The 22,850-nt window shown below is 41.1% G+C and overlaps 1 protein-coding gene across 2 annotated transcripts in view; it reads left to right on the top strand.

The window, feature by feature from the left end:
- PCSK2 (proprotein convertase subtilisin/kexin type 2) overlaps positions 1-22,850 on the top strand; it is a 234,742-nt gene that overhangs the window by 98,405 nt on the left and 113,487 nt on the right. The window lies entirely within an intron of this gene.

A 22,850-nucleotide genomic window follows, 5' to 3' on the forward strand; every position in this document is an offset into this window, starting at 1 on the left:
ATACTGTATATGTATTAAGGACATTTATAATGCAGATAATTAGCTGCAGCTTTAAATGTCAGACAATCTTTGTGTTCCATTAATACACTGAACATTTGGTGAGAGAGGGTGCTGCAGAAGGGATGGAAGGGGAAAGCAGGAGGAGGCAAGTTCAAAGCTGAAAAAGATTTTTGAGATTATCTTCCAGCCTAATGCTTTCTTTTTCTGGCTGGGAAGATGAAGTCCAGAGGAAAAACTGACTTGGCTAACAACACACACAGCCCAACTTGTGGCTGAGCTGTGAATACAATGACATTGAAGCAAAATCACTTGGATTTCTGCTTGAGTTGTGGACAATCATGAAATCACACTCGAAAGACTCCAGCGCATACAACTAAATGTCAATTAGTATCTAAACTTTGCCAGAACACAGCACACAGCAGAGCTGAGACATCCATCCTGCGGGCTCTCCGTCCCCGCAGCCTGGCCTGATGAATTATACTTCTTTGGTTTCCAGAAGTCTGGTTGCTGTTTTCCTCTCTAGCTCCATTAGCAGGTTGGGAATGGTGTGCTGGCTTTTTAATTAAAAATAATAACCATTAAAGTACTAAACACAGTGTTGACTCAAAACAAACCATTATTCTTCCTTAATCACTTAGGCCTAGTAATTTATCTTTGTATTTGGCAAGCCCTCAAAAGGAATAAATCAATGTTGAATCCAAAATTTAATGACTTGGGGATTTTTGGAGAAAAATAAACCTACCAGTGCATCACAAAAAGGTAGGAGCCAGATGTCTGGGCTGCTTTACAAGTTGTCATGTTTTACCAGTGAAAAGAGGGTTATCATTAATGTTGCTAGTTATTAAATATTTATGAGCTAACCCAAAAAATCTTAACTTCTTTACAAGTCACCTTTTATTTTTGTTGCAGAGCTCATAATCATGCCCCCAATTATTCAGAAACAAGCTCATCTTATATATAGGGTTCTACTGTTTTAAAAAGACACATTCTGTTTCATAACCACAAACCCTACATGAGTGTTTCTCCACGTGTTTTGTCCAATATTTAAGGTTTTAGAGATTGAAAATGCTTTTTACACATACAATGTACATTTAATGTTCCAAAATAGATGGCTATCAAGTTTTAAAACTTCACCCTTACAGCTAACATGTGCATATCTTTAAAATCAACAAAGCATGTTTGCACGTATTAACTCATTTGTTTTGATTCTGTCCTATATTCCTAAAACTCACAGAAGTAATCTACAAATATATGCTTAGTGTAGAAAATTCAAGAAGCATATAGAGGAAAACAAAATCACCCTCCATATCAAGCCCTTCTTTTACTTCCAAAACCCAGAGGTGATCACCAGCATTCGTTTGGTATCTGTCTTGCTATAGCAGTGCTATCCAATGTGGACCACAACTGTGTATATAATCTTAAATAGCCACATTTTTTAAAAAGTAAAAGAAGCGAGTACACTTAATTTTAATAATTATATGTTTCATGTGATGAAGTATATCCAAAATAATGTTATTTCAACATATAATCAGTATAAAATTATAACAAGGTATTTTACATTCTTTTCTTGTACTGAGTCATCAAACTCCAGTGTATACTTTATACTCTGGGCACATTTCAATTTAGACTAGTCATGTTTTGAGCACTCAATAGCCCCGTGGGGGGGTGGCCGGGCGCGGTGGCTCACGCCTGTAATCCTAGCTCTCTGGGAGGCCGAGGCGGGCGGATTGTTTGAGCTCAGGAGTTCGAAACCAGCCTGAGCAAGAGCGAGACCCCGTCTCTACTAAAAATAGAAAGAAATTAATCGAACAACTAAAAATACAGAAAAAATTAGCTGGGCATGGTGGCGCATGCCTGTAGTCCCAGCTGCTTGGGAGGCTGAGGCAGGAGGATCGCTTGAGCCCAGGAGTTTGAGGTTGCTGTGAGCAAGGATGACGCCACGGCACTCTAGCCAGGGCAACACAGTGAGACTCTGTCTCAAAAAAAAAAAAAATAGCCCCGTGGGGCAGTGACTGCCTAGGGGACAATGCCACTCTAGATCTTCCTATATGAGAGAAAGAGAGAGAAAGACAGATTGTGGAATGGTATATCAGTTAAGAGTTTCTTTTGCTGCCAGGAAAGAAGTAACAATGACTTAAATAATAAAGACATTAATCAGCCCTGTAACAGGAAGTCTGTAGTGGGCAGTCCCAAGGCCGGACCAGCAGCTGACAATCCAGGCTCCTGGTTGGTGTCTGCAAGTCTCTGAACCTTCCCCCATGCTTGTAAGATGCTGGCTGTAGGTCCAGAGAGCACATCTTCCTACTCCAGCCTCCAAAGACAGGAAGCAGAAGGATGGCTGGCAAAATGAGAAAGAGCTCTTTCTTCATTCATGGAGAGGAAAAACTCTTTCTCAGATGCCCCCTTTAGAACTCTTCGCCAGAACAGATCACGTGACCTGATAAGGGAAGCTGGGTAGGCAGGTGTCTGGCTATTTCAGTCTCTATAGTAGATGCAGGAATAAAAGAAGGGGGTTAGAATGGTTAATAGGGAGGCATCCAAAGAACTACCATGTATAGATCTGAAACTACAATTCCTGGCTCAAACAGCAAGCCCACTTCAGGGCTGGATGGACTCTTCCAAGACACACTCCACGTGGGCTGTGCCAATTTACACTTTCTCCAACAAATGTGTAAGAAAATACATTTCACCCCGTCTGTAGCAGCACTGGGCATTATTGGATTCTCAAATAACCCTGTACAGTTTACACTTTTATGAGTATCACCTTCATTTTATCCAGAAGTTAAATAACTTTCCCAGGTCACAGCCAAGAAGGGACTGAGCCATGAACAATCTTTTAAACCCAGGTCTTCTGACTACAAACTCGCTGCTGTTGCCTCTCCCAGCTGCAATCCACCTGACAAGGATAGTTCACAAAAACTGAAAGTGTCATTAAAGCATCTCAAACTGGATCTTATGACCAGTTTGAAAACTCAATTTAAGATCCAGTCCCTTCCCAGGAAAAGCTCTAGTATTTATAAAAACCAATAGGTGCCCAGGACTGACTAATCACCAGAAAAACAGATCTTGGGGGCACTGAATGATGTCTCTGCTGTGAACTGCTCGGGATAGCTTTTATTCCTGAAGAGAAGGTAAAAATAATGACAGCAATGTTTCCACATCTTTGCAATTGTGAATTGTGCTGCTATGAACATTCGGGTGCAGCAATGGTGGTTCATAATGCTCAGAGTACTTGTATGTCCATCATCTCATGTGATTTAAAAAATACAACAAAACTATGAGGTTGGCAGAAGTGTCCAAGCTGACAAATGGTAGCTAAGACTCAGAAATAAAGTGATTGGGTCAAGATCACACCTGTGGGCTAGGACCCAGGTCTTGGATGCTAGGACACATGAGAAAGGCCTCGGAACCAGGGGTAAGAGGAGGGTTCCTTCTCTCTTGTGATTGAAACCTTCCCACTGGTAGCTTACACTTACAGAGTATCGATTACATGCTAAGCACTGTTCTGAACACTTTACTTTTGTTAGCTTATTTAATTTCACAATAGTCCTATAAAGTCGTGCATCAGCTGCTATGTCTGCATAACAAACGACAAAACTTGCAAGGGTCCACAACAATAGACACTTATTTCTCATTAATGTGTACCATGTGGTCTGGTTGTACTTCATTCAGGGTGAACTCAGCCAGGCATGGCTTTAAGCCAAGGGCTGGGTTCAAGTGTGTTTCTAATTAACATAAATAACATCCTGCTTCAAAATTTCACACTCAATGGAGTTCACACATAAATGCTATTTTCTCAGTACTCCCGAATGGGAATTGGACTGTCTTGGTAGAGATGGGTGGGCTCCGACAACTAGAGGAATGCCCCCACAGCCACCTATATCAAAGAGTCAAGTGGAATGGAGAATAGGGCATTGGATTTGATAAGTAGGAGGTCATTGATTAAGCCCTGGCATGAAATCCTGAGTGAGGCACCATCTGGTATAGGTTTCTCTAGAGCAGTGGTTCTCAAATTGTGCTCCCCAGACCAGCAGCCCCAGTGTCACTTGGAAACTTGTTTAGAATTTCTCAGACCCCACCCCAGATCTACTGAATCACAAACTCTGGGTGTGAGGCCCAACAATTTATGTTTTAACAAGCTTTCCAGAGGATTCTAATGCTTCTAAATTTGAGAACCAGAGCTGTGCATAGCATTCACTATTGCTGGTCTGCTAAAAGGTTGATGGTTTTTCCACTGTAGTGTTCATATTCTTGATTGTGTGAAGCCTGCTTCATTTTACTATATGTACAATAGTTGGGACTGCATTTAGTCTTCTCAGTTCCTATCCTAGGAAAAGAGCCCTACCTTATCATTGGCTTTGGCTTCTCTAGAGATGAAAAATTTTAAAAAGCATATACGCCATCCTATATTGGATCCTGGATCTGTGTGTGTTTGTGTGTGTGTGTGTGTGTGTGTGTGAGTGTGAGTGTGTTTGCCGTAATGAATATTAATGGACAATTGATGAAATTTTAATAAGGTATAGATTAGGCAATAGTATTGTAACGATGCTAATTTCCTGATTTTCAGAAATGAAGCATGGTTATGTAAAAGAAGGTGATTGTTTTTAGGAAACACACACTGATTTATTTAAGCTTAAGGGGGCATACTCTTTGCAACTTGCTCTCAAATAGTTCAGGAAAATATAATTGTGTGTGTGTCTGTGTATGGGTAGAGAAAGAATGATAAAGCAAATGCAATAAAATGTTAATATTTATGCCGGGTGCGGTGGCTCACGCCTGTAATCCTAGCATTCTGGGAGGCCGAGGCGGGCGGATTGTTTGAGCTCAGGAGTTCGAAACCAGCCTGAGCAAGAGCGAGACTCCATCTCTACTAAAAATAGAAAGAAATTTATCGGACAACTAAAATTATATAGAAAAAATTAGCTGGGCATGGTGGCGCATGCCTGTAGTCCCAGCTACTTGGAAGGCTGAGGCAGAAGGATTGCTTGAGCCCAGGAGTTTGAGGTTGCTGTGAGCTAGGCTGATGCCACAACACTCACTCTAGCCCGGGCAAAAGAGTGAGACTCTGTCTCAAAAAAAAAAGAAAAGTTAATATTTAGAAAATCTGAGTGAAGAGTATGTAGGAATTCTACGCACTGTTTTTTCCAATTTTTGTATTCCTTTGAAATTAAAAGTTTATAAAAGAAAAGCAAATGCAGCCACCATGATTTACACTCCAAATGTATGCAACCGATTTTACAGAATCTCATATTTCATATTCCATCACATTTTGTAGCAAGGCTTCCCTCCCTTTGCAGGAAATAGGAGATGCCTACAGGTATGCCTGTGGAGACAGGGTGGCCACCAGACACCGGGACACACATGAACACAAACTTCTTGGGGCCTCCCAACCTGGTGATCATCACAGCTGAAAACATCCCTCTTCCCTCCGAATTCCTGTGACATTATTGTCTGTCCTACAACATTAAGGCTCATTTTCCAGTATTAAGACATGGTTTAAGAGTTCATCTCCCAGGGCCAAACAGCCAGGGTTCAAATCATGCCTCATCTACTTTCTACCTGTGTGTCTCAGGCAAGCCACTGTGTTCCCATGTGTAAAATGGGGATGATAATAGCAATGTATGTAAAGTGCTAAGAATTGTGCTAAGCACATGGTAAGTTATTCAATAAGTGTTTACTGTTGCTATTATTTCCATACTCTTCTTCATAATAAGTCACTTCATATATTTATGGCTCCAAATGCAGAGAGTTGTGTATTTATAGTATGTTCAAGTCATCTGGCCCACTCTCTCGCTTTACACCTGATGAAACAGAGACCCAGAGAGGTTAAGTAACTTGCCCAATGTAACATAGCTTGTCAGTATTACTTAGCAGTTCAAGTCATTTGTGCTGAAGTTGTTTCTGCCAGCACACTGTCAAGGCTGGGGGTCTGGAGGAGTAGTGGTGTGGACATTCTTTACTTTTGTAGAGAAGATCTTTAGGTAGGAAACAGTTTTGCCTTGGGAGGACCAAGCACCTCCTGACATGGGAGGGACTAACATCTCTCACCAGAGTCATCAGTCATCGGAATGAGAAGTTGCCAGGTAGTACAGGAGCACTAAACTGTAATTTCTCCACTAAATGTTTGCTATGTTGAGGGCAGTGGGAAGGAGCACAGTACAATGAGAGTCAGAAAACTGTGGGTTTAAATTTATCGATTAACTTGAGCAAGTCCCTTAACTTCTCTAAGCCTGGATTTCAGCATCCACAAAACGCAGTTAGCAGTACTTCCCTCCCAGTGTGGTGACAAAGACCAGGCGAGATGCCCGTGAGGGAACAGATCTTGGGCTGTGGGTGGCCAATGAGTGTTCTTTGCTCCAAAACAGGGGGTGGCTGACTTTGGGGCAGAGAAACTGATGGCAAAGTTGAGGCTGGTCGGGGCCAATGGGAAGGGGCATGAGGGCTGGAGAGCAATATCTGGAAGCGCCCGAGGTCTCTGCCCTGAGAGAAGTCAACAGAACCTGGAATCCTGTGATTGGTGCTCTTTCGTTCGCACATTCATTGTCGAGGCCTGGGACAGAGATTTTCCCACCAGCTTCGTCAGGGAAGCATATACAATAGCGATGTTTCACTTTTAAGTCACACATTCTCAGTCGTGTTGGGTTTCTCCTGCAATAAACTGGCGAATTAGAACTGCATTATGGGTTATAGAGCCAAGGGCATTGGTTTTAGACTGGGACAAATCTGATGTAAAACCGGCAACTTTGAAATCGTGTGACTTTGGGTAAGTTACTCAAAGTTTGTGAGGCTCAATTTGTTCACTTGTAAAATAGTGGATAATTGTCCTGGTTAATACTGCTGTGTAGCAAATTACTCCCAAGACTAGAGATGGAAAGTAAAAACAATTGTACCTGGCTCACTGTTTCGTGGGTCAGGAATTTGGGAAGGGTTTGGCAGTTTCCACTTGGGATGTCTCATGGTTGAATTCTGATGGCAGCAGCAGTCGGACATCTGAGATGGCCCAACACACAGCTCCAGGCTGGGAGCCCAGCTGAGGACGTCAACCAGGGCACCGAAGCACAGCCTGTCTAGTGTGGCAGTCTCAGGGTAGTTGGACTTCCTCACATGGTGGCTGGCTTCTCCTAGATCAAAAAAATGTGGCCTTTTCTGATGTAATCTTGGAAGTCAGACAGCATCGTTTCTACCATGCCATACTGACTGCGTCAGTCATAAGCTCACCCAGATCAAGGGGAGGGACATAGGTCCTACCACTCGATGAGAAGAACATCAAAAAACTTACAGACATCTTTTAACACTTCCACAATGATAATACCATGTTACAAGATTGTTGAAAGGATTAGATATAAACTGTAAAGTATTTTGCATTTGGTACTATTGTTGAAATTTTCATAATTATTTGTGTATACCAGGGTAACAGAGTGCTGTGTCTCATGTGTTGGAGAGATACGTGTTTTAAGAGAGAAACACAGGTATATGGTGATGCTCCTTTAAGCCACAGCTTCATAAAAACCTGGTCACTTGAACCCAGGCCAACAACTGGTTGAATGCCAACGATTGCTTAGATGAATTGACCAAATGCCATCTCCAGGTCTCTAAGATGCATCAGTCTCCTGCTTTCCTCCCCAGCACTGTGTGAATGTTGCTGAATGGTGAGAGGCTGTCTAAATGGGCAGATATATTGATTTTCTTTTCTACCTTTTTCGAAAGCTCTTTGCTTACCAGATGCTGAGCAAACATCAGGTAAATGGCAGACCATGTAGAAATAGATCAAGTGAGGAGCAACAAAGGCAGTTATGGCTTTATGAACATGAAACTGGTTAAGCATGAGGTTCCCCTCTCCACATACACACACCCTGGTTTTAGATTGAAAAGCACACACCATCATTCACACTTGATTATTTGCCAATTGAAAATACAGCTCGCCCAGATGGTACTAAGTAGCATCATGGAAAGTATTTCCAACCAATTTGTGGAAATGAAGCGCCATCCCTGTCTAAAGAGGGCTGGCTGAAGGCTGGATGAACTGAGTGTCAATGACAGGGTAGTGCTGTGCATTTCAGAGGATGGGGTCTGCATCCTAGGTGTCCAAGTGCAAAGTTGAGTATATCCTTGGAAATGGTAGCGAAGATCTGTCTTAGAGTCTGACCCAGTGGTGACAGATAAATACAGAAATTAAGAAATTTCTGGGTTTCTTTGATATAGAGGACATCCAAGAAACCACTCATTAGTACTACATTGCTGTTGACACCCAAGAAAACTAAGGTGTGGTTATCCTCACCCAGAAACAAAAAAGCCAGAGGTTCCGTCACGCAGTCAAAGGGAGGCAGATTAGAAATCACCTGCAAATCACACCAGTGGAAAAAAAACCAATGAATGAGGGTGGAGATTAGCCTCCGGGATTTTGGTTGGCTCATTTCCAATATGCATTGCCTAGGGGTCAGTACGGTTCCAGAGAACTTGCCTCAAAGAACAATAAAGGAAACTTTATTTTCTTTATTGCTATTGTGAAGGGGATTGAATCTTTGATTTGGTTCTCGGTATGACTGCTGTTGGCGTATACGAAAGCCTCTGATTTGTGTGTATTAATTTTGTATCCTGAAACTTTACTGAATTCATTTATCAGTTCCAATAGCCTCTTGGTTGAATCCTTGGGGTTTTCTAGATATAGTATCATATCATCAGCAAATAGTGAGAGTTTGATCTCTTCTGTTCCCGTTCATATGCCTTTAATTCCACTCTCTTGCCTGATTGCTGTGGCAAATACTCCAAAGAGCAATACTTTTTCGTGATGTCAGATTTTTCTGAATTTAAACAGATTATTGCTTTCAACAGAACATGGTGAGAACCACAGTGGGGCATTCGTGGGCTTGGTTTTAGGATTTTGTGATATTCTTAGGGAAAAGACCTTATGGGGCAGGTTTTCCAAGCTCTGTCCTTAGAGCACATTTTCAGCACTTGGTTCGAAGAATATCCGCTTGACGCTCAATGGTAGATGAGAACAGGATGCAGCAGTTTCATTTCAAATCAGAAAACAAAGTTGGCTTTTCTATCTAAGAAAGAACAAAAAGAGAAAGCCACCTTGTCTTACATTACAATAATTCCTTTGTTTTCCCTGAGATGAATAGTAAAGTTTAAAATCACTGGGAGAGGAGAAGGAGAAAAGTGAGCTCTAATTGTCCCCATTCTGCATAGGATGTGCCTGGGTCAGGTAGGGCAGGCTCTGGAACTCTGGCCAGTTGGCTTTTATTGGTTTCCCCACCCACCCCCCACCCCCGCCTCACTGTTAAGTATCTTTCATTTAATTTTTTTTATCTTGATAGATTTAGGGGTACAAGTGGTTTTTGGTTACATGACGAATTGTATAGTGGTGATGTCTGGGTTTTTAGTGTACCCGTCCATAGGCAGTTTTTCTTCTGTCACCTCCCCTCCCTACCTCCCCACCGTCTGAATCTGCCATGTCCATTGTACCATTCTGTATGCCCCCGTGCACCTGTAACTTAGCTCCCGCTTATAAGTGAGAACAAACAGTATTTGGTTTTTCATTCCTGCATTACTTCAACTTATTATTTCATTTTTTATGGCAGAGTAGTATTCCACAGTGTATATATACCACATTTTTTATCCACTCCTCAGTTGATGGGCACATAAGTTGAGTCCGTATCTTTGCAATTTGAATTGTACTGTGATAAACATATGATTGCGGATGTCTTTTTGATATAATGACTTCTTTTCCTTTGGGTAGATACCCAGTAGTGATATTGCTGGATCAAATGGTAGATTCATAATACATTTATTTCTTTGAGAAATTTCCATACTCTTTTCTCTAGAGGTTGTACTAATTTACATTCCCACCAAAAGTGTAAGCATTCCCTTTTCACCACATCCATGCCAACATCTGTTCTTTTTTGACTTTTTAATAATGGCCATTCTGAGTGGGGTAAGGTGGTGTTTCTTTGGGGTTTTAATTTGCATTTCTCTGACGACTAGTGATGTTGATCATTTTTCATATGTTTCTTGGCCATTTGTGTATATTCTTTTGAAATATGTCTGTTCATGTTGTTTGCCCACTTTTTAATGGGATTATTTGGTTTTTTTCTGGATGATTTGTTTGAGTTCCTTTGTAGAGTCCGGATATTTGTCCTCCATCGGGTGTATAGTTGGGAAATATTTTTTCTCATTCTGTAGGTTGTCTATTTAGCCTGTTGATTATTTTTTTTGCTGTGCAGAAGATTCTTAGTTTAATTAAGTCCCATTTATTTATTTTTGTTTTGTTGTATTTGCTTTTCGGGTCTTAGTCATGAATTATTTGCCTAAGTCAATGTCCAGAAGAGTTTTTCCTAGGTTTTCTTCTAGAATTTTTATAATTTCAGGTCTTACATTTAAGTCCTAAATCCATCCTGAGTTAATTTTTGTATATGGTAAGAGATAGAGAATCCAGTTTCATTCTTCTGCATATGGCTATCCAATTTTCTCAGCACCATTTATTGAATAGGATGTCCTTTCCCCGGTGTATGTTTTTGTCTGCTTTGCTGAAGATCAACTGGTTGTGGGTATTTGGCTTTGTTTCTGGGTTCTCTATTCTGTTCCATCGATCCATGTGTCTATTTTTATACCAGTATCATGCCGTTTTGATTACTATCACATTGTAGTATAATTTGAAGTTGAGTAATATGATGCCTCCAGATTTGTTCTTTTTGCTTAGGATTGCTTTTGCTGTTTGGGCCCTTTTTTTGGTTCCACATGAATTTTAAAATTGTTTTTTCTAATTCTGTGAAAAATGACATTGGTGTTTTAATAGAAATTACATTGAATCTGTAGATTGCTTTGGGAAGTACAGTCATTTTCACAGTATTGATTCTTCCAATCCATGAGCATGAGATGTTTTTCCATTTGTTTGTGTCATCTGCAATTTCTTTCATCAACATTTTGTAGTTCCACTTGTAGAGATCTTTCACCTCTTCGGTTAAATATATTCCTAGGTATGTTTTTATTTTATTTTACTTTATTTTATTTTATTTTATTTTATTTTATTTTGCAGCTATCGTAAATGGGATTGAGTTCTTGATATGATTCTCAGCTTGGTCGTTATTGGAGTATAGCAGTGATACTAATTCGCATATGCTGATTTTGTAACCTGAGATCTTACTGCATTCATTAATCAAATCTAGCAGTGCTTTGTAGGAATCTTTAGGGTTTTCTAGGTATAAGAGCATATCATTAGCAAACAGAGACAGTTTGACTTTCTCTTTTCCAGTTTGAACGTCCTTTATTTCTTTCTCTGGCTAGAATATCCAGTAATACATTGAATGGAAAGTGGCCATCCTTGTCCTGTTGCAATTCTTAGGAGGAATGCTTTCAAAATGCTAGTAACGACAAGTGAGCCCAAATTAATAGCAGAACTTTGAGCAAACCGACCCTCCTTAAAATTCAAGATAGCACTCCCAAAAGAATATAAGAATGTTCACATGGCATCTTGCTTTTGAAGCATCTTTGCTGCACTCATCAAGACATGCCATGTAGTTTTCATTAAGAACAGCACACATTTTTAGGGAGATTCATTCAATAATTAATATAACAAGATCTTCCTCTAGTAGGCATTTTGGAGATATGTAGCACTTTTCAGATTCCATAAAACAGTTGAATAAAAGTAATTGAATTTCACATTGTGAAATGAAGCATGATGCAGCTTTTCAAAATGCTGACGAGGCATGAGCAACCTGATGACTTTCATTTGCTTGTTTGACCGTAGGATAATTCAATCATGTTCAGTAGTGGAGGAGGAAAGTGAATGGGAATCACACACCATCACAGAACCATGGTGGGCTTGGCCACACATAGAAAAGCTAGTGGTAGAGGTGGGAACAGTATCCTCATATAGTAGTGTTCCAGAAGTGCAAAACTATAGCATGGAAGTGGAAGAGGTCTTTTTTCCTCTGAAAGTGGGACAAAATATATTTTTACACTTGGTTTTGTCATCCCCCAAGGAAATTACAGTTTAATGACAGATACAACAACACCAAAGCATGGGAAATCGCCAACGGTCTTGTGCTAAATGATTATTCAAGTCACAACTGTGTGGTTCAAACAATCATTTTGCAAGGGAAGTTACCAAAAATAGTCATGGCTATCATCAGGAAATGAGGCAGATATTAAAGATATTAAACTTAGTGGCTTGCACATTGATATTTTGACACAAAAACATTGAGATGTGAGTGAACATGCCCTGGGAAGGAAGGACATGAGGACATGTGAGGATTTAATAAGGATACAAGCCTGTCTGGATCACGGTAGAGGGAATAGTATGTGGGCAGATGGGGTGGGCTGTACTCTGGTGCCTTGAAATCCAGGCTAAAGCATCGTTGCATTCTACACAAAGAAAAGTTGCTTGTGGCTATGAGAAGAACCTAGAACTTAGACACTGGGGAGACCCAAAGCAATTTCCCCACCTGACCCTCTGTCTCATCTGCAAACTCCTGGTTATAGAGAGGAAATGAGCAAGGCAGCAAGGGTATGGGGCTAAGGAGATGGTTTTGTTCCTTGGGCCAGATCCATCCTGAGATCCCAACACAGTAATGATAATCCCTGTGTCTTATTCAGACCCCAGCCTTGAGTCACACCCGAATTTTGATTCTTTCCAGCTGGGGCTCCAGAAATAATATTACAGAGACAAGCCCTCTGTGCCATTTCCAAATCCCTGACCCACAGAATCTGTGAGCATAATGAAATGGTTGCTTAGAGCCACCACATCCTGGGGTCATTTATTTTACAGTCTCTGGAACACAAACATTGACCTCTTGATCTGCCTATACTTTCTCATTGGCTTTCACACGTTGGTGTTGCAGAGAAGGCCTAGCCCAGCTTGATTTTTTCATTCCTTTATAATTAATATGTTTTGTTTTGTTTTGTTTTCTGCTTGGATGTCTATGGGATTTTGTCTCTATCCCTGCAATTCAAATATTCCTTGGAATATGGCTAAGTATAGATCTCATGTTAATCTAATATTAATCTTGCCTAGAATGTGGTGAGCCTTTCAGTCTGTATACACAAGGGTTTTGCTTTGTGGCTTTTCCAGTGGTTTTCTTTGTTTGTTTGTTGTCCAGGAATATTGTTAGGACCAGACTGAGGAGCTGGGTCCCCACTGATAAATCTGGAACCTTGAATTCAAGCTGTTTCTCTCTACTGCTCACCTCCTCTGTTATTGCTGTTCCATGTCTAAAGACCAGCAATAGAAAAGAGTCAAGTAGCTGTTTAACTGTGGTAGATCACGGGGTCAGTTTACTATCACTTACAGTGAACACGAGCAAAAGACGTGTCTTGAGTTAACACTTGGACTTCTGGATCTTAGGATCTATAGCACAACATTTGTCTTTTATAACATTCACGCAACTCCCCCATGCATGAATGCTGCCTATTATGTGACACATCCCTCCTTTCAGGCCCAAGTGTACAGTTTTCTGGCTATAGGTCCTAAGTATGGTGTCCACCCCAAATGCTGGCACCAAGAAACACACCTGGGACAAGAAAAGCCACCGCTTACCTCCTCCTCCCAAAGCTGATTGGTAAGCAGCTATGGATATTTCTAAAGGGAAAACACACAGGTAGCTTGGAGGGAGAGTCGTCCAGGTAGCCATGAAAAGGTATCTGACTTTAGATCACTCCTATTTGACATCAATAGTATTTGTCACTGAGAAAGCATTCAGGAATGTTCTCATCCCCCAAACTAACTATAACCTTATTGTCGAATCTGTTTCTCTGTCCTATGTCCTACACACCTACAATTTTCTCTTTCAACATTTTTATCTCTTTCTAGTAAAACTGTTAAAATTTAACTTTATTATTACTATTCCACTTCTGCATTGTCAATTATGCTCTTTGCTGCTTTCAAACAAGATTTTTAATTTTGCTTTTGTGCTTGTCATCCTCTTCTCATTTCTATGTTTCTTCAATTTACATTTTGTTCTTGTCTCGATGTGTTTTTTCCTCTAAGTTTTATGGATTTGGGCTTCTATTTCATTAAAATCATGTCTAATCAGTATACCAAGTAATTTCCTTCTGGTTCTTGTGTTTAGTTATTTTGTCGTGTAGTGTTTTCCCCTGAGTCTTCAGCATGATGTTCTCCTTCCCTTGTTCCTGGTATTTTTCCTTCCAATTCTCTTATGGTGGTTTCCTTTTTTCTAGTTTACTTATTTTTGAATGAGATAAGCTCTAACACACCCAGAATTTACCACTAGACTCACTGTTGGGTTGCCCCTGCGCTGTCCATTAATCGAATCACCCTCTGAGATGCAGTGTTGGAAGTGCACAGTTCTTTGGCGAATTACTGGTGTTTAAAAGACTTGTAATGTTGAGATGGAATCTCATTCTACCCTTATTGCATATTTTTCTGACACTCTGAACAAAGGAAGTGATTTAAAAATGACAGTCTCCTGTACACACTGCCACCAGGCTCTTCTTCATGTTTCTACTCACACACTCGAATCTCGTGAGTTCTACCTTCTGAAGTAAAATGGGCCACCACTCCTCTCTCTTCTATCAGTTGTGTATTTTGGAAATATTTGTTTCTGAGTAGATGTGGACAAGAAGTACTGGCTGTGGGCAGCTGAGGGAGACAGCAGAAGGAGGGATGTACAACAGCTCTCTCGGTGGTTCGTAGAGATGTTGTGTTTTCCAAGTGAGAGGCAGACAGTAGGGCGGAGACTAAGGGTTCTTAAATCAGATTTACTGCTGAAAAGTTCTGTTGTTTTCAGGACATTACAGAGACAGGCCATCAAATGTGTTTCTCTATTCAGCTGTGCTGAATAGCTGCAGTACTTATTAGCGATTCCTTCAAATTCTCACAGCAGATGGACTGTGAGTCCTCCTTTTCATGGTAGTGGGAGTTTTCATCTTTTTTCATATGTCTTGAGTACTTCAGTGAGAAACTCAAGAGCAGGTAAGGAGTTACTACCCAGAAAACTCTTTCAAACAAATGATTCTGGCAGAAAAAAAATTGTTTTTAAGAGAGACAGACACAAGACCAGGATAAACCCATGTTATCCTGGGGTTACAAAAGTCAGACTTTTTTAACTGAGAAATCTATCTCCTGCACTTGTTTCTCATGGTCTTCCGTGAGCACGCCCCATGGCCACCTCTCAACACCCACATGTGCGATATGCATTTTTGCATCTTTCCATGCCCGATCAGTCTGCTTCAGCTGCTGCTTGGTGAGAACCATGTGTATGCCCAAAAGTGTAAGGAGAACCATCCGTAGGGTAAACGATTTTGTTGTAATTTGCTTATACAAAGCAGTATCCAGTCCCATTTTACAAGAAGGAAAATTGGAGTAGATAGAGAGTGGTCTGTACATGTTCTTGAGTGATAAGACATGTGTCACACCCAGCACCAGCAAATTACACACATACACACCCACACACACACATACACACAGCAAAATTTGCATCATTGAAAAGTTCTTCACATGCAGTCCAAGAAACATTGTTGAGGTGGAGTTATTATTCCTTGCCAACTTATTTAGGACATATTATGGGCTAAGCAATGCATAAAGCTCTTCTATATTTATTTTTCATCATAACACAGTGAGGTTCCTATGATAATTATTCCTATTTTACAAGTGAGAAAACAAATGTATGGAATGCTTAAGAAACTTGACTAAAGTAAAACAACTAGCAAGTGGTAGACCCAGTCTCTGGGCCCAGAGACTCCAGAGACTCAATGTCGATATCCCCTTTCTGCAGCATTCTCTTGCATAAGAAGAAATACATGTGCATCTGTGGTTGAATTTAATACAACTCACATCAATTACATTCAGAAGACAGATCTATTTATTTACAAATTCCCAGTGGCCACCACAATATCTGATACTTAATAAGCCCATCTTCAATGTCTGTGGAAATGAATGGAATTAGACAGTTTTAGTAGCTTTGATTTGACTCATAGAAGACAATAATATGACCCACATGTAGCTGTCCCCCTGATGGTGGCCTCTGCTTTCACCCTCTGCCAGCCTTGAATCAGGACTCCCTCAACCTGCAGATGTCTTCAGCAGGACTCGCCAACAAGCAGCCTCACTTCTCTAGCATGAGTATTATTAATAGCTCCCTTTCTACATGTGATAGGCAGAATGATGACCTCCCCGTTATCCTAATCCCTCCAGATCCTAATTCCTAGAACCTGTGATTATGGCACAGCCCATGGCAAGGGGGAATTAAGGTTGTGGATGGAATTAATGTTGCTAGTCGGCTGACTTTAAGTTAGGGCGATTACCCTGAATTATCTGCATGGGCCCAGGGTAATCACGAGTGTCCTTATAAGAGGAAGGCAGAAGAGAAAGTCAAGATGATGCCACACAAGAATTTGACCCACCCTTGCTGCCTTTGGTGATGGAGGAAGGAGACCATAAACCAAAGAACACGGAGCCTCTACAAGGAACACAGCCCTGCTGCCAACTTGATTTTAGACTGATGAGCTCCAGAAATATAAGACAACAGATCTGTGTTGTTTTAAGCCACTAAATTGGCGGCCATTTGATACCTCAGCCATAGAAAACTAAGGCACTGCTGGATGAAAAGCCGCTTTCTCCGGGTATTTTGCAAAGGGCAGATCTAAGCGTGTGGATGATTCTGTACCTTCCAGGAGCACGACTGCAAAGCTGATTCATTACTTTTTTCATTTGTTCTGCATCACCATGCTGGGGCTCATTAACAGCCCGTCACCGAGTGCTCCCTGCGTAAGTAGAAGTGTGTAAAGAATCAATCACTGCGACCTTTATTCCTTGTTGGTGTTTTGTCATCTGTGGGCTGCTTGGCTTGACGTATGAATTACTCTTCAGCTGCCTGGTGCTGGGAGGTACCGTCACCAGTCCCCCAAAATTTCAGACGTACGCCAATTGCAATTTCAATACACATTTCTTTTCTACCTTGTCACCCTGGAACTGTTCCATTGGCAACTAACAAAATACCAATTATAGGAAAGAATTGACAAGGCGTTGCTGTTGACAAAGGGGGCTAACCTTGGAGTAAGATTAAAAATAGATGTCCTTGAGGAAGAACAAACTGAGAAAGTGAATCTTCCCACTGTCCTGATGCAAAACTCAAACCTTCTTCAGAGTTTGTTAGTTTAAGGAGGTAGGAAATTTTCAAGAATCCATTTGTATTCTGTAGCAGACAGCTTTTCCATTTGTTCCCCAATGAAAATTTATGAGGAAACCCTACTGCAACCTTTGTTGTAGCAAATGCATGGTGGTGCATGCCCCGATGCTGATAACTGCCAGGAGTAAAGAATGTGTCTGGAGAAACAAACACCTTCGGGAAGGTTTATTCCAGTGCTTCTCAACTCCCTGGTCTCAGTCCTTTCCCTTGTGGTGGTGCCCAGCGTAAGCTCTGGCTCCTTCCTTGTTGATTTTGGTAGCACTACTCCCTGACTTGCAGGAAACTGCCCAAGGCTTTCAAAATTACCTTTTGCATAAACTCCTGTTCCTTCCTGGCACCAGCCTCAGCCAGCACCATCGGGAAAACCTGTCTAATGAATGAGTTCATGTGTAAGTGTGGGTAAGTGATAACACCTGGATGTGTTGCCCTTCCCAGAGGACTTGTTTTTTAAATCTTTCTAAATACAGACCTAATCATCCTGGATAATGAGTGCTTAAAATTAAAGCTTTACCCCTCATGGCTGAAATTCAGTCAGTGTGTGTGTGCTCAGGGAAGGTGATTTGGAGCCCTGCAGGCTTTGTTTGTGCCCCTCAAATCACACCATTTGCACCACTGCCCAAGGGCCCTGCTTCTACCCTGAAGGATGAAACAGATTCCGTGGTTATGTTGTTCACCATAATTATAGCCAGTAACATTGATAATATGTTTCATTGTTCCCAAAAACTAAAGTTTATTTCACCAACAAGCCTGCGAAGTCAAGAATTCCACCATCTCCGTGGTAGACATCAGGGGAAAACAAACGTTCTGTAAAGGGCCGGAGAGCAAATATTTTAGACTTTGCAGGCCACATGGTCTCTGTTGCAACTAGTCAACTCAATCTCTGTATCGTGAAAGCAGCCATAGGCAAGATGTAGACGAAACGGGCATAGCTGCATTCCAACAAACTATTTGCAAAAACAGTCAGTGAGCTGGATTTTGCCAAACCCCTGCTCTAGATGAAGAAAGCATGACTCGAAGACTTTGAGGGACCTCCCTCAGAACATGCACAGTTAAGAAGCCAACCATGCCAGGACCTGAACCCAGTTCTTTCTGACTCAACGTCTAGTGCTTGTTCACTGAACCACACCAAGTTTGGATCACAGTCTTTAGCATTCGTGACTCTGGATCAAATCAACCACACTCTCCACCAATCCACCCCTCCTTTCACCACGCACATCTGGGAGGCAGCAGCTGGGCCTGGGGTGCCATCATTAGCCTGTGGTCATGGAAACAGAGTCAAGGTAATTGACCCACAGGACCAAACCAGACGACCTTGATGCTATTAGCTCTCTCCGACAAGCTTGCCAGCCATAGACAGTACAATTGAATGAAACTGCAGAACATTTTCAGTTGGATCCACTCATGCCTTCCAGAAGCACATTAATGAGCCCTCCCTTCAGCACAGAATGGGGCCAGGCAACCCAGACACATCCCTACCCAGCACACTCCTTCTGATTCACCAGCAGAATTGGTGAATTGTAGAATAATTCTTAGTGGTGCAGAAAATAATAGCGTTACACAATCCAGGACATCACACATTAACACACTTCAATATTTTCAGCAACATGTTAGTTTTGGGTTTTATGTCCCTTTTCTTGCACTCTCTTCAAGCAAAGATGTTCCTCACCCTCTTTGGAGGCAAGTTTCCCCTTTGTCCCCTTTGTCCTGGCCCCTCCCTACTCAGCACACTCAATGCTAATTAACAGCGGTTTAATTATCAGCCCAGCAGGGAAATGCTCATGGCCCAGGTCCTTTGAGAGTTATATCCACAGTAAAGCTGTACCAGATACTGGAAGGCTGGCTGTGTTACACGCCCTTAGGGAGAGGCAAAGTGGCTTAGTGGAAGTTCATAGCATTGAGAATCTGCCAACCTGGTGGCTCCGCCATGTTTTAACTGTTGATCAGTGGCTTCTGAACCTCCATTCCCTCAACTGCAACAACACTCACCCCACGCTTCTGTTGGAAAGATAAAATGTAGTGGAAATACCTCGTTAAATTATAAATAGTATGCAAGTGTGCAGAGATGGTTTCTGTTTAATCCTGGCGTGGTCTGTAACTGGCACATGGTCCAGGGACTGAGAGGGGCCGGGGTGGGTAGAGTTGTCTGGGTAACATTTGTGCACAGACATCAAAGTAAGTTTCAAAAGTTGAACTAGAATTGTAGAATACCCATTTGTTCACTTTAATAAAATAATACCTAGTAATGAATATTCCTACCTTCTTCTATGTTTTTATTTGTACAAATGTTTAGGTCCATGGTCCTAACTGGGGCCGCATTCTAAAACTAAATACGGAAGTTAACTGTGTATTATTGTTCAAGAAGGGGAATAATTAAGTTTTATGCATGTCATCGGTGTCACATCTAAGTGGTAATAAAAGGCATTTTGTGTGAAAGGTTAAAATTCAGAGAAGGAGGAAGAGAGAGTAAGTCAGTGGCCTTTTAGTTATAATGTGAGAAATATAGTTTAGATACTAGCTCTCTGACAGTAAGGGCTTTATCACACATAAAATTAAAACACTGAAATCTTCCCTAGATGTCTTTTTAAATAGTTTATAACCTCATCTCTCTGTTCTCAATAATTTTATTTATAATAAAAAATAATCTAAATGACCAATAAGAGGGAAATAGTTAGGCAAATTATGGTATATGATGCTATGGAATGTGTAGGTAGCCATTAGAAAGTAACATATGATAGCTGAGTAGCAGCATATTAAAATTCTCATGGTAGGATACTACGTGAAGAAAGAATACATGATTTCATCTATAGTTACGATTACTAGTATATAAAAATTAGGTATGAATACAAATTAGGATTGAATGAGAATGCAGAAAAATAAAAACAATTGATGGGGTTACATGGTATCATTGTGAAAAAAAACTATTCTTCAGTTATTTGCGTGTTACAAGTGAAAATACACATTTTTAAAGATGTTCATCTCTCTTGAAATGTAACTGCAATCTTCATTGAGGGCAAGAAGATAAGCTAACAGACTCAGAAAGCCTTCTCCAATTTCAAGATTCCTACACTTCTGAGTTACAAGGAAGCGTAGTGCCCAGAGAGTGCAGCATTCCAAAGCATCACTAGTTTCCATTAAAACTTAATTTATGGAATTAAAAATTAATTTCATGGAAATGAATTTGAGCAGGCTTTTCATTAGAGTACACTTGGTCTAATTGAGTTTGGAGTGATGGTAACAGCCATTCTGCACTGTTATTTAAAAAGGTGAAATCCAATGTGAGTCTTTCTGTTCTTGAGCTGCCAGGAAACAACATATAGATGAGAGTTTTCAAGTTTCCAGTTTGCTCTTGCAAACTGGAAGATCCTCTCAAGCAAAGGTGCTGTCTCCAGGAAATTCTTCATGACAAATCCGATATAATGGGAGTCCCTAAGTAGAAGTCAATCCAGGCCTCCCTTTAGTGAGTAGAGCAGACAGAGGCCTCCTTGTGAATCCAAAATAGGAAGTTGCAAACTCAGACTCCTTTCCCAAGCTCAGTGATGCTCTTGATTGGATACTTGCTTCTATAGGAAAAGAAGGTTTCAAAAGGGGCATGTCATGCTTATCTTTCCAGGTTGAGAACTCAACATTTTAATGTTCTCCATTAATGAATACACACATGCGCACACGTGTGCACATACACAGAGCTATGAGAATGTGCCCCACAGATCTCTGCCGTCAGGGAGAATAATTGATCAAGGGCCCCAGCTGCTGTGCTCTGAAATCGATCCCTGTGTGGACACAGGCCACACTTCCCACAGGGACTGCGCGCAGCAGGGGTACTGAGGCAGGCCCATCCCTGGGAGACACAGGGTTCCTCTGACGGCCAAGTTTAGATCCCCATCAGCCCCATCAGCCCTGTAAAACCTTCCCCAGGCTGTGGGGCAGGTGAGGATACATTTGCCCAACTTTGGTCACTTTCCTTTTCTTACAGTCAGACTTGCATCGAAGTTTCTTGTATTTTCTCTCCTAATTAAATTCTTGGCATCTGCTTCTTAGAGTATATGTATGTATATCCTCTAGACACACTCACATCTACAGACACATACACATATATCTCTTTATATAGACACACATATACATAAGTATATATATATGTATATGTCTATTTGAATCATAATTTATTTCCATTTGATGGACATTAGTCGTGTCCATATTTTTGCCATTATAAAAATATTCATCCATCTCATTTTTCCAATTATTTCATTATTTCTTTAGGGGGAATTTTTTTAAGCTTGCCACAGTGACTGTCCCTTGTTGGAATATCTCCAAAGAACTTATGGAGCCAATGCCACACCTAGCACTTCTTTTCCACATCCACACATTTTCTGGTGAAGTTAGAATTTCCCTGGAAAAAGAGTCCCAGCCCTTCCTGTGTCAGTGTGCAGAGCAAAGAAGGGAGGAACTAGCCTCCCACAGGTTCCTCCACAGTCCCAGGCAGCAAAGAGGGGAAAGGGTTTTCTTATCTGTGGTCTCTTCTTTCTTCCCTTCCTGCTGTCACTCTTGACTTGGGCCCTGCTGTCCTTTTCTCATCCTGTATCCATTAGAGTTCTTGATTGCAAGCAACAGAAATTGATTCCACATCACTTCAACAAAAGAGTAGTTGTGGGAAAGACATCAGGAGCTCACAATCCATGGGAGGCTGAAGGATCAGTCTTGAAGGAGCTCCAGGGCTGGGCTGCAGGAATTAAATAAAGCAAAGATCGTTTACTAGTGAGTGAACTTCTGGGATAAATCGGCTTTCAGAGTTCTTTGCCTTTGCATCACTTTCCCAAGATTCAAGTCCTGGGAGAGAGATACCCAGGGAGGCATCCCTGAGGCAGGGAGAGACGTAGTGCCTGTAGCTGTCAGGCACCTAGAATTTCACTCCCACCAACACAGAACCCAATGGACTTGAGGTCATTTCCCCAAGTACACTGGGGAGATTTGGGAAGAGGAAAAATGAATGCTGGGCCATGAAATATAATAAAAATAATAATCAATATCCAGCACACGCCTCTTTATACATATGCATTGTCCTTGAGTTTGTAGATGTTCAGAGACCAGCCACAGCTATCGATTGATAAATTAGTTATTGTCCAAGTGAAAGAAAGTTTCTTGATTGGGCAAAGCTCAGTTGCTGCCAGGAGCCTCTTGAACTATCTCAGCTTGTAAGTATCATTTTCATCCAAGAGCTTGGGGTTCTGTCTGACTGCCCAAAAATGAAATGTTGTCCGTGCAAGGACAGTAGCAGCAGCCATCAATTCCTTTTCAAAGGTTCCTCATTTACCTTCTAGGGCTTTGCTATGGGTCTGGCTCGCTCTCCAGGCAGGTTTTATTGTTTGTTGTTTTGGGGGAGGTTTTTTTAGCTGATTCCCAAATGTGATAGCACAGTACTGTCAACAAATTAAAGGCTGAGAAGCTCTCCAAAAAAATAATCTATGCCATACCCCAAGTTCTAATGCTTTAAAAATAATCATCATCACCATCATCTATGCCAATTCACTCTCTCCCTCCCAGAATCCACATTAAGCTTCTTTCCTTAATAGAGACGTTTCATTGTTTTATTTCACTGAATGACTCTGACCACATTATCTTCTTTTCTTGAGAATACTTTTCTCCATATAATTCTTATTTTAAAGAAATTCACTTGGAGCCATATATGAGATAAACTTGCTTTTGCTGAGG

Source organism: Propithecus coquereli, unplaced genomic scaffold (genome assembly GCF_000956105.1).
Source record: "Propithecus coquereli isolate 6110/MARCELLA unplaced genomic scaffold, Pcoq_1.0 Scaffold153, whole genome shotgun sequence".
Classification (NCBI taxonomy): domain Eukaryota; kingdom Metazoa; phylum Chordata; class Mammalia; order Primates; family Indriidae; genus Propithecus; species Propithecus coquereli.